This window comes from Sebastes fasciatus, chromosome 5 (assembly GCF_043250625.1).
Source record: "Sebastes fasciatus isolate fSebFas1 chromosome 5, fSebFas1.pri, whole genome shotgun sequence".
In the NCBI taxonomy this organism is placed as follows: Eukaryota; Metazoa; Chordata; class Actinopteri; order Perciformes; family Sebastidae; genus Sebastes; species Sebastes fasciatus.
In genome coordinates, this window is record NC_133799.1 from 31909793 (window position 1) to 31928868 (window position 19076).

A 19076-nucleotide genomic window follows, 5' to 3' on the forward strand; every position below is an offset into this window, starting at 1 on the left:
TGACGTTTATGTGGCATCCTTGAGGAGGCTGTCTGTGGCTGTTGCTTTGAGCTCCCCTCAAGCAGATACACAGATCCTTAGCAGGAACAGTCTGGCTCAGTGTTTAATGGTACACCAATACCAGGTTCAGTGTGATACCGAGGCTCCTGTCTGCGCTCCTTCCTCCCAGCTATTGAGCACTGTTACCGGGCCATCTGTGACTAAGTGCTGTGCAGTTACCCCAGTTTTGAAGCATTACCCCCCAGCACATCTATGATCTTAATGAACCCACAAGCTTTTTACTGTCAATCAATAATTGAACAGCCACTGAAGGAGCTTTTTTTTCCACAGCTATTTGAAGGGGCACAAGGGTGGCTGAGTTTACCCAGCAAGTTAAAATACACGTCGGAAAAGCTCTGCCAGACTGAATACAGCTGCTGCTGCTGAGGGGGGATGCTGAAGTAAGTGTACCCAATGCTTTATTCTGTACGCTGTGAGATTTTTTTGGGCATCTGTATTGAGCCTAAATTACTAAATCTGTTTAGAGCAGCACATGACACACAAACACAGAGTGAATACACGGTCTCAGCCGTTTCTATCCGATCCTCATTTTCACCTCATTCGCGCCTATATGGGATGCATCTGACTACTATTAACAACAGGTCATAGCCCAGCGTTGCACACTGTTAGAGGTAACACCTCCAAGCAACTGTCAAGTCAGACATGAGGCCTATTAACATCTCGCAGTGATTGAAGCTAACCGTGAATTCAGTCAGGCTTTTATAGCTATGTAATTCTTTTTACAAGTCACTAAACAAAGACAGGTATTCAAACAGTAATTAATCACCCCATTATCAGATTAAATATTCCACAGAGGTTGCGGCTATGTTTAGGTTATGTCAAGGTAAGTGCTGAATGCACAGTGTGCTCTCTAAGGCGGCACTTGAGAGCTCAACACTCTGCAAATCAAATTAAAAAAAAAAAAAAAAAACATGCAAAAAGGAAAATGCAGAACACAACTTCACCAATTTGACAATACATATGAATCACAGTGCAAAATGAAAACACAACCAAATACAGAAATACAAATATAAATAATACAACCAAATAAAAACAAAACAAAACACAACCTAATTTAGAAATACAAATACAGAAAAAATACACAGAATGAGAGGGAAATATCCAACTATGCTAACCTAACTGATGTTATACCATGGTCTGGGTGAATACTCTATTCTGATTGGCTGCAGGGTGGCCATTAATTCCTTCAACTGGCTTCTTCAGGCTGTGGCCGACAGTATACACATATCCATTGTTTGTGAAACTCTTGATATTGATTTTGGGACAATGACATGGCTGGATAGCTTAATGTCTTGTTGTCAAACATGATGTCAAATTATATTTACTGTTTTTCAAGCGTATGCAATATTTTTGACTTGGAATCTTGCCAGAATAATGTTAGCTTTCTGGCTCGTGGCTGAGCCAAAGGGTTCTATGAGCTGAGCGGACTAGTCGTAGTTAAGGTCCGTCCTATTTACTGGAGTAGTGAACAACGTTTCCATTGCATAGGAACCTTATGGGATGGTAATGATTGTTAGGCCCACAGGTATTAGCAAACCCTCAGGTGTTGCAAGGGAAACAGAGTTGTGGCTGGTGAAAACATTATATTTGGGTTTCAAAACGCATGAAATTATCCATTAGGCTAATGGTCTTAATTGTTTTTTCTTTGGCAAGTGAATATGGTATAGAAGGGCATTATCCCACTTATAATTAATTAATGAACTTTGCGTAAGCAACCATTCTGGCCCCCCCATCGACCATTACAATCTCTGATAATGGACACCTCGTCAGGCATTATCCCTTACTTATTTACTTATAATCAAGTGTTATTTGCATAATCTTTCGTAATTTCAGTTATGTTCAGTGATGTTTTTAAGTGGAAAAAATGGTGGGGCAACAACTAATTTGGATGGATGCAAAAAACAATTTTGCAATTTGAACCACATTTTCCACACAGTTTAACACAGGTGATAATCTGACTGGGGACATACCAGTTCTCAACCTAATGTTACTGTATACTGCTGAATTCCCCTTTTGTATGCGCTGTCAATTTGGGTAATATAGCTGTTTTTGCTCAGCCTTTAATCTAGTGAGTCTTGAAGTTCTGGTTTCGGTTCATGTGATTGTTTTGAGTAAGAAAAGAACTGACACATTTTAAAATGTTCACAATGAAAAGAGCCAATATTATTGCTCAGTCCTGTTCAATGGCCTGTTACAGAAGAGTTGATTAGCTTAGCATTTGCTTTATTTTATATAATCTAAATCTGACTTATTTTCCTAAATGCATCTCTTTAGTTACTCTAAAGGAGGCTAAATGTAATGTAGTGAGTCTAGTAAATAATAGAGACTAGTGAACGCTGCTTAAGCAAGCCCACTTTTACTGCATTGTCCTGCTGCTTTTTAATGTTTGTTAATCCTCGCCCCACCAACTTCAAGTTATTAAACAGTATTTATCATGTTTCAGGTCAGATATGTCGATCGTACTCCATGACCACTGAAGGCCTTTACACACCGGGGCACGTCAGTATATTTTGTCATGAATACTTTCACACAGGACACGAATATTACACGGTAAAAAAAGCTACGTAAATCAAAAAGGTTGATTTTCTGAGCTTTTGCACCACAAATAAAGGCATCAAACAATCATATTGTTCAGAACCAGTTGAGTCGCGCTTATATTTATGAAACAACAACACGGTGGCTCCGTAATCTGAACCAGGACAGCAAACTCTATTATTTTTACACCTTATTATTATCTTTCACAATAAAAGCCCAAGACATATAATATTCACAGGCGAGTTTTAACATTTTCGTGTCGTTTATTCCTCATGCAACCGGTGTATAAAGGCCTTTACTCTTCAGTCTAAACAGATCATATACTGCATGAGCAAGCTAACGTTAGCTTTTTTTTTCTTTTTTTTTTTAAAGTTATTTTTTTGGGGGCATTTTCCATTTTTATGACAGGACAGTGGATAGAGTCTTGAAAGGGGGGAGAGAGAGAGTGGATGCGGAAAGGGCCACAGGCCGGATTCGAACCCGGGCCGCCGCGGTCAGGACCAAGCCTTAATACATGGACGCCCGCTCTACCAACTGAGCTAACCCAGGCACCAACGTTAGCTTTGTCAGTTGGTTCGGTTAGCTACACAACAGTAAGCCTACATCTGGCAGTTAATGGGTGTAAATATTTAATGGCAACTAATCTCTTTGTAAGAACTAGTTTGTGGGGTGCAGCCACTTTTAATTTAGTAATGCAGAATTCTCCACTCTCCAGACACTTCAAAAACTTACATCGCTAGCTTGCAACACCCTTGATCGTGATCACTAAGGCTGTGCTTTCTTAGACAGCAGTGTGTTGAGCTCTCTGGGCTATCGTACAAATCAGACAACCAAGCTTCTTCCTACATTATGCGCTATACCTGCAGCTCAGGACCGACTGATCTGCTTTGAAATGCTTTAGGAAGTTAATATGAGTTTCATCCACCTATATCATTGCGACTTCATTACTGAATTGAGGCAAGAATTCAGCAGCAACCCGGCCTGTGAAACTCCCACCATCAGCTGGCAGTAACAGTGTTCTTGGGTTGCTTTTAGTCGGGAGGTTAAGCAGCTGAGAGCAGAGTTTTTCTTCCTCTAGTATTCCCCACAGGCGGCAGGGGAATACTAGAGGAAGTATGTCCCTTGGTTCTCTTAGCCCTCTTTATCCTGAGACTTCCACGGAATAGACCTTAAACCACTTTAGCTCTGCTTTATGGTATCATCATTGAGTCACTTGTGACATGTAGATGCACAGGGTGCTAGAGATCTACAGATTCATCCATTATTTATGAATTGTGTCGCAAGGATATAAATGCTGCTATCTCATTGTGGGGTACTTGGCCTTTCGAACCCCCCGCTCACAAACTGCGGCATCTATTCACAGACGGCGGTGCTGAGCTTTTCATTCGGCGACTGCTCGTGTAGAGTATTGCCTCTGCCAGGGGAGCCGGTCTAGACCGGACTCGAGACGTTCGTTATGTGCATTTTCCAGTTTTGCATTATTTTATGAAGATTCGAAGGGTGTAAGCAAACAACTTTCCGATCCGCCTGAGGCCAGCCCCGAGAAGCGAAAGAAGCCGTGTCCTGCATTCTCCTGGGAGCCACAAATCCCTCTCCACACAAACTTCCCCTTAATTAGTTGGACTGTGCGTAATGGGAAAACATTAGTATTATTATGAGGGGAAAGGGAGTTTGACTGACAAGGTCCTGCTCTTAACTTTTGTTGAATTAAAAGAGGATAGCTATCGGAGGTTTGGTATATTGAAACGGCCATTTGCATATTTGCGGCTATATTAAAAGGGATTAGCTCCAGCCAGTGAAGCACAACAAACAGAAGGAGGAGGACAGCATGGTTTAATATCACAAATGACACCCAGGGAGTTACCCCCTAGCTCCAAGCCTGATTACAGCTTCTTAATTAGGACAGCTTCTCAACTCTCACACATCTCCATCCCCTGCTCTGCCGCGTGCGGCAGGAGTTTAGTCCCAGATTCAATATTTACCCTGCACTCCTCTACTTGTACCGGGAGTTTTTACCGGGGATAGAGGGGTGAGCTGGGGGTAATATTAATCATGAAATCTGCTCCTCGTATGCAGGTGCAAACCAATTAGCAGGCTGGCATTTAAAGGGACTTTAATTAATATTTCGTCACAGATGAAATCAGATATCAGTTATGTTTAAATGCCTTTCACACGAGTTTTCAAATATTGGGGTCCCGAGTGTTGCATTATTGGCAGCTGTGAGGTTTAGCTTCCTCTGTTGACACCTCACATTTGCACAAGTGCTGCGAGCGCAGTAACGTAGTTGTTACACATGCTGTATTTTATTATGTGAACATGAATATGCAATATATTTTAGGGCGTGTCTTCTATATCAATGTTCTGGCCCAGCACAGTTTCTTTTAATTCATGTATTTCTCATCTGCTGTTTATGATGATTTGTAACTCGATGTCCCTTTTAAATAATAATACATGATATCTTTTAGGATATGGCAGTATTTATTGTCAGATGCTTTACACGTGGCAGCTGTTGTCATGAGTTCATCCACATACAATGCATATTGATTGACCCAAATGACTATTGATTGTTGTTGACATATTACCGATTGGCATGACAGTTAATGCGTAGGAGCAGCATGATGGTTTAATGTTGGAAAATTAGCTTTGGTTTTATAGTTTATGAAATCTTTTTAGTCCGTTTTTCTGTTTATGCTACTTTATACTTGTACCGTAGTACATTTCAGAAGCAAATATTGGACTTTTTTCTCAAATACGTAGCTATAGTTATACATATAAATATATAAATACAATTTTGCAGTTTAAGATTTTACATACAAAACTTACAATTGGATTAAATAACCCAACAATATAAAATGATCTCCACTTTGACCAACTGCAACACCAACGGGAAGCAGCAAATTACTATTACATCAGTAATTACAATATAATAATATAATATAACATTAGGATATTTTGGAAAGGACCATTTAAGTGCATGTTGCTGATAATACTTCTCCTCTTTTACTTTAGTGATATTCTGAATGCAGGACCTTCTTACTTGTTATTGTGGTATTTCTATTTTCACATCAGTAAAAGATTTGAAACTTCTTCCACCACTGTGCAGTACAATACAGTTGCAGTGGTGAAATATTTGCCAGACAAGAACGCAAACTTTATACATATTATATTACATGGCAAACAAAGAACTTCGTCTTCTGTCCCAAACTTGACAAAGAAAAAAAAAAAGAATCTGCCACAAAAAGGTTCCCGTCCCAAAACACATTATATCCAGAAAAACTCAAAAATTGAGGACAATTTACTAAAATGAAAATCATCATATATAATGGGCGATAAAGCGCGAAATAGACTATAGCTTCTCTCTTCAGGAAGCTGCTGAGCCCAATGGACTAGTGAATCATAGAATTGCAGTTGTTGTTAAATACTTAATGTTTATTATCAGGGTTGTATACGTCAAACATTAATATTAAACATTGTGTCATCTTCACTTTCTGTCGAGGCTCAGCTTTATGAAATCACACGGGGGCCGTCGACCTGCAAAGATGCGACTTGAACCGCTTTTTTTTTTCGACCGCCGCGAGGCTTGGGGGAGGTTAAAGGTCAACTGTCACAGAAGCCACAGAGGATCCTCCTGGGTGAAGATCCTTGAGACGTTTCCCTTAAACCAAGACACCATGGCCAGGTTTCACAGGTCTGCCCTGCAGCTGCCCCGGGGCTTGAATACATCCGTGTGTTTATGGGATGGTGTGGTACCACTGGCCACAAAACCCCGACCATTTCCCCAGTCAACGGTGCACTTGATGTTAATGTTTAAGTGAGCTTACCGGTTCTCCACCACATTGTATGGTGTGTGTTCAAACTCATACTGTTGGCGATGTTTTGTTGACACTAAAACTTTATAGCGGAGGGTCACGTGCTGTTTTTCTGCCGCAGTTGAACCGCACTGTTACGTTCTACCTTCTAACGTAAGGGAAGACATTAAGCAACCTTAATACAGTACGACTAGGCCACACATCCAGAGATAAATGAGATGTTTCTCATTCACTGTTGGTAAAGCGTGTTCTGTATAGTAAGCACTGATTGGGAATCCACTCAGCCAGAATTAAACTGTGTTTGCTCTATCCACAGTGGGAGAAAAAAAAAAAAAAATCATATTAGCAAAAATAAATGTTGGTGAGTTGTTAGAGAGTCTGATTATGTGTGTCTCAGGCAAATTGGCGGTAATGAGTCAAGAGACTGCACTCGTTCACATACATTAAAACAGCGATCATTAGGAAATTAGGGCCCAGATTAATCCTGTTAATGACACACTGGTGCTCATGGGAAAAAAAGACGGCCCCAGATGTCGGGATGCGGCGCCGTGATGAAGCATCAACTGCGTGCGACGGCTCCCGCTCTCGCCTCCCATCTCTCTCCCCCCCACCACCCCCCTATCTCTTTCTCTCTCTTTCCTCCTCCCTGCCTGACGGTAACGCGGGGCCGCTCCTGCACAGCGCCGCCACTTGAAATGCAAACGAGGGGGGCCGCAGCCGACTGCTAATGAGAGCAGATCCCAGTGATAAGGAGCGAGAGAGAAGGGGGGAGAAGGGAAAGTGAATAAATTAAAAAAAAAAAGGGAGCGATCTGAACTGAGGATAAGACGCAGCAGCAGGAACTCTGATGTCCCCAATTAGGAGGGATGTCACCCCCTGTCTGGGCCGTAGTAATAAAGCCCTCACTCTGTATTCGGAATCACATGGCTCCAACACTGTTAACATTCTAATATCTTGGCCGTGCGTGGTAACATTAATTACTTGGCCATTTGGATGGCTCCTGAATCTCCTTAATGTTTGCTTCCAAATGGAAATCTGAGCTCCGGCTTAGGAGTGTTACATTAGAAAATAATAAGTAATATTTACCCTACCAGCAAGCAGTCACGCCTGCCACGCAACTGGTTCCATTTCTCCTATTGACTGTTTGGATATACTGTTCTCCTATACAAAGACAAATTATTCTGTGAATTTTAACAAGAATGTGATCCCTGGAAATGGTGTCTTTTTTTTTCTTCCGGGGCTTTTTGGACCTCTTGCATGTAAAGCCCGCTGTTTGAGAGAGGCCACGCCACATTTAGATTTAATTACAGGTGTTTGAAATCTATGCAAATCTCCCCCAATCTATTCCTATCAGGGGAGCCCGGTGATTGAAGGGAATCTTCCCAAACAATTCCTGCTACCATTAAAATTCATGGTCACCTTGAAAGGCACGTCTGCGGCTGTGAATCCTATCAGTCGGCGATTCTCTCCCTCTCTCTCTTTCTCTCTCTGAGAAACAAACACTCTTGTTCTGTGATATATATCATACCAGATAAGGAATTGCGGAGGAATGAACATTCTTCAGACTCCAAATGGTCAACTTTCATCTGGCGGAAGCCGTGTCTACTGCATTGTTTTCAAAGTGTAGTGAACCCAAAAGAGAAAGGGTAAAGCCATTTTTGGTGTGTAGCAGAGATGTGTTCTTTGGGGTGGCAATATGAGAGGAGCCCCGGATAAAGGAGAAAAAGATTACAATTTTCCCCCCGTGTTGTGGTGGCAGAGCTGCCAGCGAGAGGCTGGGAAGAGCAGCGATTGTAATGGTTGTATTACTGCACTCGGCGATGCATTATTAATGCAAACGTGATCAAGGCAGGTGGACAAGCCCAGGAGAGATAGCGCTGCTTAATGAACAGCCCCCCTCTTCTCTCGGCAGAACAAGGCCTGGCAGCTGTTAGTGTTGCACTGTGAGGTGTGAGCTGCTGCACCTTTGTGGTTAAGGTAGCCCCCTATTTAATTAAGAAATAATCTGCAGCCTCTCCTAATTGACTCTGTTCACAGACCGGTGCACGTGTCGGCGCCGTGGTCATGCCCACCTGCATTTTAAATGGGGGGAACGTAAACGGATGTCATGTGCCGTTCGTTATTTGTTTTCTGTAGCAATTCGAGCAGGTCAAATTGTGCACGACGGGATAAATTATCTGAATGTACACATGTTAAAATATAGAGCTCCTGAAAAATGAAAGCATTTTACCACCTAACATGATGGATTTCTTGGATACACTGGAAGGGCCTATAAGCAACAGTGCAGTGTCAATTTAAGGAGGTGAAAGATCCAAACATCTGCAGCCACTAGATTCATTTTAAATTAATTAAAAAATAGAATAAAAAATGTGCATTTGTCTACATCGAAATACATTATTGTAACCCCGCATACAGGTCTTAAAAATCCATCTGTAGCACAGCTTCATTCCCCCCAAAGACTGCAACCTTTCTGCAGATATAGATCTATTGAACACAATAGTGAATCTGTAAAACTATGCAGTGAAAACAAGGGGACCAGGCACTAATCCTACTACTATGTGCTGTGCTTCATTTTTGAAAGAACTCCCATCATGCACGGAGCCTCAATGCAGAACATATGATTATTTAGAGGCCGTTGGATTCACGCGCAATAATACACGGCTCGTAGGAGTGTTGCTGCTGATGTGTGCTGTGAGGATTGCTTTTATAGAGGATAACATCAATTTGACTTCAAATTTTCATTTAATTTTTTGGAGCGGCGGCGGCGCTCACATGGGCCTGTCAAGGCACCGGCTTCGTCGGTGCATGTTTTTAAGTCACATACTGCCCCCTAGTGTGAGTGTGGAGTATTACAGTGGAGAAGATGAGTGCCTGCCTTCCTGGCAGCCTGTTCCTGTGGGAGTCTGTTAGATGCATGGGATGCATTGGTTTAGGAAAATGCTTGATTATCCAAAAATTGTTGTTTGGTAGTGTGTGTGTTTCTGAACAATGCCACAAATGGGGAGCATTTTTGGATTCAAACCAGTTGAGTGGGGGATATATTTAGTTTGATTGGGGGCAATTTGTTTCCCAAATTTGCTTTCACTGCAGTTAAACTCAGCAAAAAAAATGGAGTGTGTCTTCATCTAGGTTAAGCCAGGGGTTAGGGTTCGGGTTATGGCCACATTAGGGTTAGGGTTAGGGTTATGGAAATCCATGCACTTTCCAACATGGTGCTCTGTTTACTATCCTGTACACATGGATACACATTTGTGTGTACAGTAGTGCATGTGATGTATTCCTTTATACTCAAACCCCCCTAAGGTAATACCAGCTCCAAGCAGGTGAATCCCCAACCCCTAGTCTGCTTTGGACCCCATGCTGCTTTGCAGGGGACCGCAGCCCACAAGAAGGGCCTAACGGGGCCCTGCAGTAAAGGAGCAAAGACGTAGGGGTGTATCCGCAGCCAATGGGCACTTAAATAAGCAACATGGACCTTGTTTACAGCAATGCTTGATAAGAAGCCAGCGGCCATAATGCAAACAGTGCAAAGACGGGCGGGCAGGTGGAGTCAAATTTGCACAGGTGTGATGCATTAACATAGACACAAGCTCATATGTGCAGACACAATACACAAAGTCATTGATTTAGCCATGTTCAGCTCTTCAGACAGGTAGGACCGGGGTTAATGGAATACTTATGGATGTAGTGTGTCTGAGGCTGAATGGAAAGATTGGGGTGGAGGTGGGATTTGGGGGTTGCGGTGCCGCCCGCCGCCTCGGTGAAGCCCCCGCTAACCGACAGAGCGCATCCCTTCGTCAGGGCGGATTAAGAGCATGTCAGGCTAGACGGAGCAGATAGCCGGGTTTATACATCACGCAGGACGGACACGCCGCGGCGACGCCGGCACATACATCCTGCCCTTTTACAAAGGATTTTGTCACGGAACAGTTATTTATGACTCCAGATATGGACATACGCATGAGGGGGAAATTATTCCAGGATTATATAGATGATGCTTGAAAGCCATCAGTGTTATGAATCTGAATGAGATGGTAATATATTTTTTTGGATGTGATGGGGCATTATTTTATAGAGGAGGGATAGAGCAGTAATATGTTACAGCTGTTAGTTTCTGACATGCAGGATTTGGAATCTGGAGGGATTTGAATTGTTGGTGTTGGTGTTGGATGCAATGCATGTGCTCAGTCCTACAATAGGCACGAGGAACCATGTGAACATTTTCTTCTCGATTCACAATGAACAGCGAAAAGACTCAAACTGTCAGTATTTAGAACTTGTTTAGCTTTGCTCTGAACTCGTCCCAAACCAAGGTAAATCCGACCACGGCGCTCTGTAATACCAATGCGAGCCAAGGGTACAATTGTATCTCAGAACGACTTGTCATTATATTGCAGCTGAGCAAAAATAAACATTTGGATACTGTGAAGCCAAGAATTGATTGTGGCTTTGGGGAGGGTAACATTGTAGCCCGTGTAGCTTTGCCTGGGGCTGAAGCTTACCAGTGCTTTTATACATAGTTTATTCCTACCTGTTCTCTCTCCATGTCTTGGACCTGTATGATAGTATCTGCTTCAATTCCCCAGTCTGAGCAATCTGTTTGAATCCACAAGGTTGTGAATAAAACAAACCTGCTCTCCTGCTCAGCTTAGTGTATAATGCAGGACCTCGCCATTGGTCATGAATTGACAAAGTCCACATAGAGCTATATCCCACACCCTTGCCTGCTGGAAATAGCCATACAGCAGTACTAAGCAATGAGGTGGGAGGAATTGCATGACGGCATATAGAGAATTCTCGTTGCAGGTAACAAAAAAAAAAAAAAACTCCGGTGAAGACGAGCAGAAAAATGGGACATTATGTTCGGAGGGAGCGGACTCCCAGAGTTCTCCCCCCCCCCCACCTCAAGATGACGGTTCAAGGTGCGGGAGTGGACACTGGACAAGGAGTGCAGGGCGAGGCAAGGCGAGGCGTGCTAACAAAGCCACAGCCACCAGCCTGGTCTCAGGGAAGCACTAAGCTTGAATATTTCATGGCTCCTCCAAGCACAAAAAGACTACAAAACTGGCCTGGCTCATTTGGAGCCGTGTGCTCGCTGAAGGTCAGGACCCGAAAACAGAGAGGCAGGGCCAAACATCAAACATACATCTAATGCCTAATAATACTTTTTTTTTTTTTAAATATTGTTTCCCTATTGGCGTAGATGATATGCTTCTAGTATACGTGTATTATTTAGGAACACTTGAGACTCTCTCCAGACACAGTTGGTTCATTAGATTGATGCATTTTCTCTTCTAGTTGTAAATGCACAAAGTTTCTCTTTATTATAGAACGCCGTGACGAGGTGGGTGTGAAACTCACATTCGCTCACTTCTCCTAACAACACAAAAGAGAAAACAATGGGGTGGTTTATACCCTGCAGACCCTAAAGGGAGGCGTTTAGCTCCTTGTGACTTTGTGTGCAAAGCAACCCAAACTCCCCGCGCTGGCGCATGGCAGAGAACAACAGCGAGAACTCAAGGGCTGTCTCTGACAAAAGGGAGCAGGATGGCGGTGTCTGAAACCCTCGTGTACCTCTTCTCCTATTCCCTCCCTAATCAATATCAAAAGCAACAAAAACGCAAGGCGCGAGGAAGACACACAAAAACATCACGCAAAAGCAAACAAATGCCTGTTCAGTGGGGGGAGAGAATTAGAGCACGGCGCCGTCTCCTCATCTTACCTGTCATTATCTGCTTTAGCTCTTAATGAGTGCTCCTCTACACTTGGTCACATCACATTTGTTTTATACAAGTCCCTTTGAACAGCTGAGAGATATTGAGCCTCCTTTGATCATGGAATCCGTCTGAATTTCAAATCAGATATGAACCTCCCCCCCAACCCACCCCTCCTATATCTCGAGCTAGGTCGTCTCCACATTTTCAGTCACTATTTTGTTTGTTTATACATCAGCCGAGGAAGAAAAAAAGAGGGTGAAATAAAAGGAACGAAATCAGATAAAGAAAAAGTGCGGGAGCCTCGCTGAAGGAGCGTGTGGGTTGTATAAATTTTGTTCATTAATGTTTATGAATTTAACAGAGAAATAATAAAAGAATAAAAGAGAAACACTGCCACAAGATGCAGTTTTTTTTTTTTTTTTTGATTTTTTTTTTTTTGAAGGCAGCCGTCTTCTAATGATGACCCTTGGCATGCTGTGGCACCTGGGACCTCCCCTAGCATGAGGGAGGCTGATGAAAATTAGCCCATTCACATTTCAAACAGAATTTGGCCTGGCCCCTGATCACAGTGCCGGGGCCCCCCTCACGGTCCTGCGGAGAGAACACGCACCACCAGAAAGGCTCTCCACCCGGCCAGAGCCTCTCCCCTGGCGATCATTGCGGGAACACATGGTGACATGACTGTGGGACGTGAGGGGTCTGGATGTACTCCGGCTGTTATTCCCTGTTAAAAGATTTAAACCATCGGGGTATGATAGGTCCCTTTGATGTTTGCTAAGCACAGAGCTAGGGAACAAGGGAGCAGGGAGAAGGAGAAAGGAGGGAGAGGTGGGGTGAGGTGTGGAGGGTGGTGGTGGTGGTAGCGGTGATGCGGGGCAGAGGCTTGTTACTAGAAGGCAATCATCTTTGTGGAGCCACACCAGAGGAGGGAGGAGATGCGTTGAACCTCTGTTTCAACGCAGCCACGCCAACAAAGGGAAGATAAAAGACAGAGGTTGAAGCCGGGGCCAAGACCCGCTGTGGAGAAAAGATTACTGCCAGCACAAAGTTTTGGCACTTCTACCACTCCAGCAACTTTTACGTTCCTAATTGCCCCAATTTGGCTGTTATTTCTAGAGGTGGGGAAAGGGTAATAGTCATAGTGAGATTATGTTTCATACTATGTATTATATAAATAGCATGCTGATTTCTTGTATACTAATGGCAAAAAACAGTGAACTATAAAGATTGGAATGTAATACATGCTGTATTATGTAGTATGGAATTGGACAGGCTGTTCTCATACACCTACAAAAAGTAAAAGTGCACTGTAATTCCTATATATCCCACAAAATCAATTTGTATGTCATCCACGTCGAACCAGGAAGTATAAAGAGCGGCAAACGCCAGTTAGGCAAAAAACACCAACATTTGACCCAGAGACCGGTGTTCACACCCCGTGTGAAACGAGAAATCAGCGTTGATTTATTCCACACTAAAGTTACGCCACTTCCGTAGTTATTTTAACCCAAACCATGATCTTTCCATAAATCTAACTAAGTAATTTTGTTGCCTAAACCTAACCAAGTCAATCTTTTCCTAATCCTAACTAAATAGTATTGTTGCCCAAACCTAACTAAGTAGTTTTGTTGTCTAAACCTAACTAAGTCAATCTTTTCCTAAACCTAACTAAGTAGTTTTGTTGTCTAAACCTAAACAAGTTGTTTCCTGTGGAGATGGAAGTTTAATTTGAAAAGACTGTATGCAAGTAATTAGTGGAAATTGACACGTATTGCTGGACATTCCTCACAAAATTAACGGAAAATGAGAAATAACTTTTCCTCAACCGTTGTATCAGGATACATTGAATTGGGACACAGCTCATCACAGTTCACATACTGACTTCCTGGTTCCACTCAAGGCCTATGGAAAGGAGGCTGGGTCACGCATCATCAACCCGTCATATCTTTGGGGGTATAACACGTGCGCAGTAAAATCTGGCCTGCACTCGCCCAAATTGAGCCAATTGCAACGCAGGAACGCAGCTTCAGTTAAACTGCATGCGCATATGTTATACCCCATACTCCAAGACCGATGTCCACCCGTCATCCCAGCCTCCTTTCCATAGGCCTTGGTTCCACTTTGACTTACTTGCAGTATGGTTTTCCTGTGCAGTGAAGAAATATTAGTGACATTATGGTGCTCTCTTTTGGTTTTACATTCAAATAATGTGGTCTACGAATACTGCAGCTAATCTGGGCAAAACTGTTTCAGCAAAGTTGCCACATACCAAGGTCTCATGGTCGGAGCTATGACAATAAAACCCAAGTTGTAATGGTTGAAATGAAAACACAGTTTTCCTTTTAGTATGAGCTGGAGTTAGAATGTTTTTAGCCTAGCTTAGCATAAAGACTAGAAGGGGGAAACAGCTAGCCTGGATCTGGGAAGGTTTAAAATATGCCTACCAGCACCTAAGGTGTCTTTTTTATACAATGTATTTAGTTTATTTTATCCATACATGAACATAAATTAAAAAATATAGCTAGCTATTTCCCTATAACTCTAGTCTTTACGCTAAGCTAGGCTAACCACATCCTGGCTCAGAAGCTCACCTTCTCTGTGTGAATCAGAATATATATTTTGTTTGCTTGGTTTTAAGTAATTAATTCACAAGTTGATTTTTTTTTTTTATTTCCATAAACTGGAGAGAAATGTTTGACTTGGGGGTGGTCATTTTCATTAGAGCTTCATCAGCCACTGCGCTAATGTGACAGGAATTAATCAAAGATGAAATGTTTATCCTTTGATCTATACCATACGCATTAATAGTGAATCAATTATGTGAGTTCAGAATTTAATGGGAGTAGCAGAACTTTTACCCTCTAATGAATGAGTTGTGCATAATTATCAGAGCCTAGTCCTCAGTTTGTTTGTGCGTGTGTTGCATCCCCCTTCATGGTACAGCGTTTGGGAGACAGATGGAAGACAGTCTCAGCAAAGGGAATACTAAAGATCTGAAAGCGTTTTAGAAACAATTAAAATCTTTGATGGTTTAATCTGTTCACATCAAAAGCAACAATCCCTCTGTTTGATTTTCTTTTGATGACACAGTATAAAACCGATTGAGCCAACTGTTAGCAGACGCTGATGTAAATCACAGAATGAGGAGTGCTATACCGTGCTATGCAATCACAGGACACGATTCACCATGTTGTTTGTATTGAAATGAAAATGAGTGCGTGCAAACAGATACAATCAACATTTGATGCAGAATATATGCTGAAACAACACAGTTGTGTGGCAGTTTGTGAAATAGTCACAAAATTGAATCTATTTGATTCGTACATATAGACTTAAATTTCCTTTTTTTTCGTGACGCTCAGCAGAACTTTCAACAACATATTTTTCGGCTTTTCGTGTGATGCACGTGTCAATTTCCGCTCCTGTCTTTTCAAAATAAAACTACTTAGTTAAGTTTAGGAAAAGATCAGCTTGGTTAGGCTTAAGCAACAAACTACTTAGTTAGGTTTAGGAATAGATCGACTTGCTTCGGCATCAAACTACTTAGTTAGGTTTATGAAAAGATCAATTTGGTTAGGCTTAGGCAACAAACTACTTAGTTAGGCTGAGGAAAAGATTGGCTTGGTTAGGCTTAGGCAAGAAGTTACTTAGTTAGGTTTAGGAAAAGATCGGTTTGGTTAGGCTTAGGCAACAAACTACTTAGTTAGGATTAGGAAAAGATCGCGGTTTGGGTTAAAATAACAACTGAAGTGGCGTAATTTAAGTACGGAAGTTACATGACAAATGAATCAACTTTGACTTCTGGTTTCACACCGGACATGAACACCAGTCTCCTGGGCGAAAGTCTGGTGTTTTTGGACCATCCACCCCAACCATCTCCCTACGCGGCGTTCGCCGCTCTCTATACTTCCCGGTTCACAATTACATGGATTACATACAAATTTGTTTTGTGCAGACCATCACGAAAAAAATGTCAAATTCGTGTCTATGTACACAAATCAAAACATTCAATTTCATGACTATTTCACAAACTGCTGTGCAACTGGACTGGCTGAAAATATGTTTTCATCAGTATCTTAATATCTTCAGTTGTTTTCCGGTAAAAGGACATTAGCGATTATTAAGGATTGGAGGCCAAGTGTTTTATTTGCCTTAATCTTTTGGTTAAATGTTTGGCTCCGGAGGAATCGCCAAAGAATTTATAATCGGTATAACATCAGAGGACAAACGTCTCATCAAATTGCCTAAGAAGCATTATTCTGACCTATTTCCTTTGCTGTCTTTGTGCATGTTCATTAGACAGTTAATCACAGGAGGGACTACTTCATAGGCGAGGGGATTAGTTGAGTCAGGGAGGCTTTTTGACATTCTGACAGCGTTCCACCGGGTCACTCCTCCTCACTTTCCTCCTGAAACTCCTCTTCAGCTATTAGATTCTCTCGCAGCCTGTCATTCTCTAGGGAGCAAATTCATTTACTTATCTTCAAATTAACAACAATTCAAAGGAAGATCTGCGCTGCTTCCGAGCCTCACATCAATGTGTTGATAGCCTAATAATGCATGCCACTTTTATTTTAGTCGCATTGCTGTTATCAAATTGTCTTTTTTTTTTTTTCTTACAGTAAAAATGTTCCAAGTGTTTTCACAGCTATCGTTTCGAGAATCTACTTTTCATAAAACATATCTCTTCCTTTCTAATTTACACGTCCTTTAGTCGAAGTCAAATCACATTCCTGCCTGCGTGCGTCTGGTGACCCCAGACTACTGAGATTTGCACTTGCGCCTTACATGCGGTATGTTTACATTTGTCTAAAAGCGGTGTAAATTGAATTCTGCTGTATGCTCCCGACAGTGACTACAAGTGTAAAGTGGCGTGTACAGAGTTGTACATACCACTCCTCTGGGGCCCAACCCTCCCTCATTGTTCCATCAAGGCTCAGGATGATGGCTCTGAGAGCGGGAGGAAAATAATCAATAACTCACATGGCATCCTGCATCCAGGAAGATTCTGCTGTAAATTAACTTGACAATGGGGATGAAAAAGGAGAGAGAGCTCCTCTGGATATCTGTTTGTCTGCTCTCTTCCTCAGATGCGGCGGGGAAAGAAGCACCAAACGGGGAGCAATTGAATGCAAAGTGCTCGTTTTCTCCCCGACTTTTCTGCAAGCGCAGCCTACCCCCCGACCCCTTGAGGCGAGACCAGCAGAAACCCGCGTCAGATCAGAAGGTGACATATCAAAAACCGTGTCACAAAAAAAGGCAGTAATGGTTGCCAAAGATGTGGCAGCAGTTCGAGTTTTCTACTGGGCTCTTTCTATTGCTCCCCTGTCTATTGGGGTTGTATGGTATCAGAGGGAAACGCTCTCTCAGGCCTGCCATGTAGAAGCGGGATTTGATCTTGATGGCTTTGTGACAGTTTGGGATGAGGGATAGCGGTTAGTGCTGAACAAGAGACTCGGAGCTGATCAATGGGACTTTTCAGACAGGCCTATGTGCAGAGAAGTTATGGGATGGTACCTCTGCGCTGCTCGAAAGCTCCCCTTTCCACTTTCTCACTTGTTAATAACCGCTCATCTCTTTTTCTTTTGTCTCCAAATGCACAGGATGGCAACAACATACACATACTGTACAGCACTGGAAACTGACCTGCTTCACATTGGCAGTGTTTTGTTCAAGAAGTAATTAATTAGATTTAACAACCAAACATTACTGCTGTAGCGGAGGTTGAAGAATATGGAAATATGGAATATCGAAATTGCAACAGATGCCATTTTAATCACATTATAGAGTGCTAAAACCTGGAAATGAGTTTGCATTTTAGCACTTCCTGTTCCCTCGTCTGGAAATCATTGGGGTTTTTTTTAATGTGTTTTTAGTTAGATGCCTGAAATAAGGTCTGTGGTTAACACATGCTTAAGAGATTTTAACGCTTTGTTCTACAATATAAAATACATCAATAAATATCCCACTCATGAATTTTGAAGCCTTTATGTGTCTTTAAAAAGGCGGTTGCTAACAAGTGGCTAAATGAGACTACTAAACATCATCACGCCAACTCGTCCGCCTTTATAGCCAAAGGAAAAATCCCATTGGCTTTTTGTCGAGGGAACCAGGGCGATGCTAACTTCGTGGTTGGACTACAAAAATATGTCATCCCTGAGAACTTTATTAGGCTACATTAAAGGTATGATTGGTATTGTTGTTCAAATGTATTTTTTTATTATATTTGTTGAAATTCTCATTATATCCTGACAGCAATCAATAAATCAAATGCTCTGACAAAAAAAAGAAAAAAAATCCTGGCTGTTGCAGGACTGTAATAAGCCCATCCAATCATTTCATTCGGGCCGAATAGTAGCTGCTAGCTGCAGTAAGTAACAATAGCCGTGTTCATTGTTTAAGTTGTTAATGATAGTTTTGGGAGTTGGGCTTTGGAGGGAGGCCTGAACAGACGGACTGTCAGTGTTGCTGAATTCTCGCTGGATTTAGCAACTTTGGAGCTGATGCTGCTAGCTGCTTTTATTGGAAAAGAGTTGGTAACACTGGGCTCGGTATTTTCAGTAGGATAATTTTTTTAAATCTAGTGTACTCTTGCTAGTTTCTCAAGATTACCGACTCTACATTTAACACTGTCCAAACAAGCTGTAAAAACCCTTAATGAAAGTAGTTAATAAGTAATATTATCTTACTAGATGTTTACCATATTAGTTCACTCCAACTGACTGAAGCTTGGAGAACCTCAACAATAAGCAACTGTATGTATGTTGCAGACATTTTTGTCATTATGCCTGCTACAAATTTATTTAGATTCATGCTATATATATGGAGGACGGAACCTGCCAAAATAAAAATAAATGAATAAATGACTTGACAAATAAATAAATATGCCATTTAATGGACCAAAAATAATATTAAAAATAAATGTAGGCATTAATGAATTAATAAATGTGACATA

The 19076-nt window shown here is 41.9% G+C and overlaps 1 long non-coding RNA gene across 1 annotated transcript in view; it reads left to right on the plus strand.

Moving 5' to 3' along the window:
* Positions 1-325: 325 nt before the first annotated feature.
* Positions 326-19076, plus strand: part of LOC141768627 (uncharacterized) — a 30111-nt gene continuing 11360 nt past the window's right edge. The window contains exons 1-2 of the long non-coding RNA XR_012594125.1: positions 326-440; positions 2504-2559. This is a non-coding gene — a long non-coding RNA (uncharacterized LOC141768627). The remainder of the gene's footprint in view (positions 441-2503; positions 2560-19076) is intronic.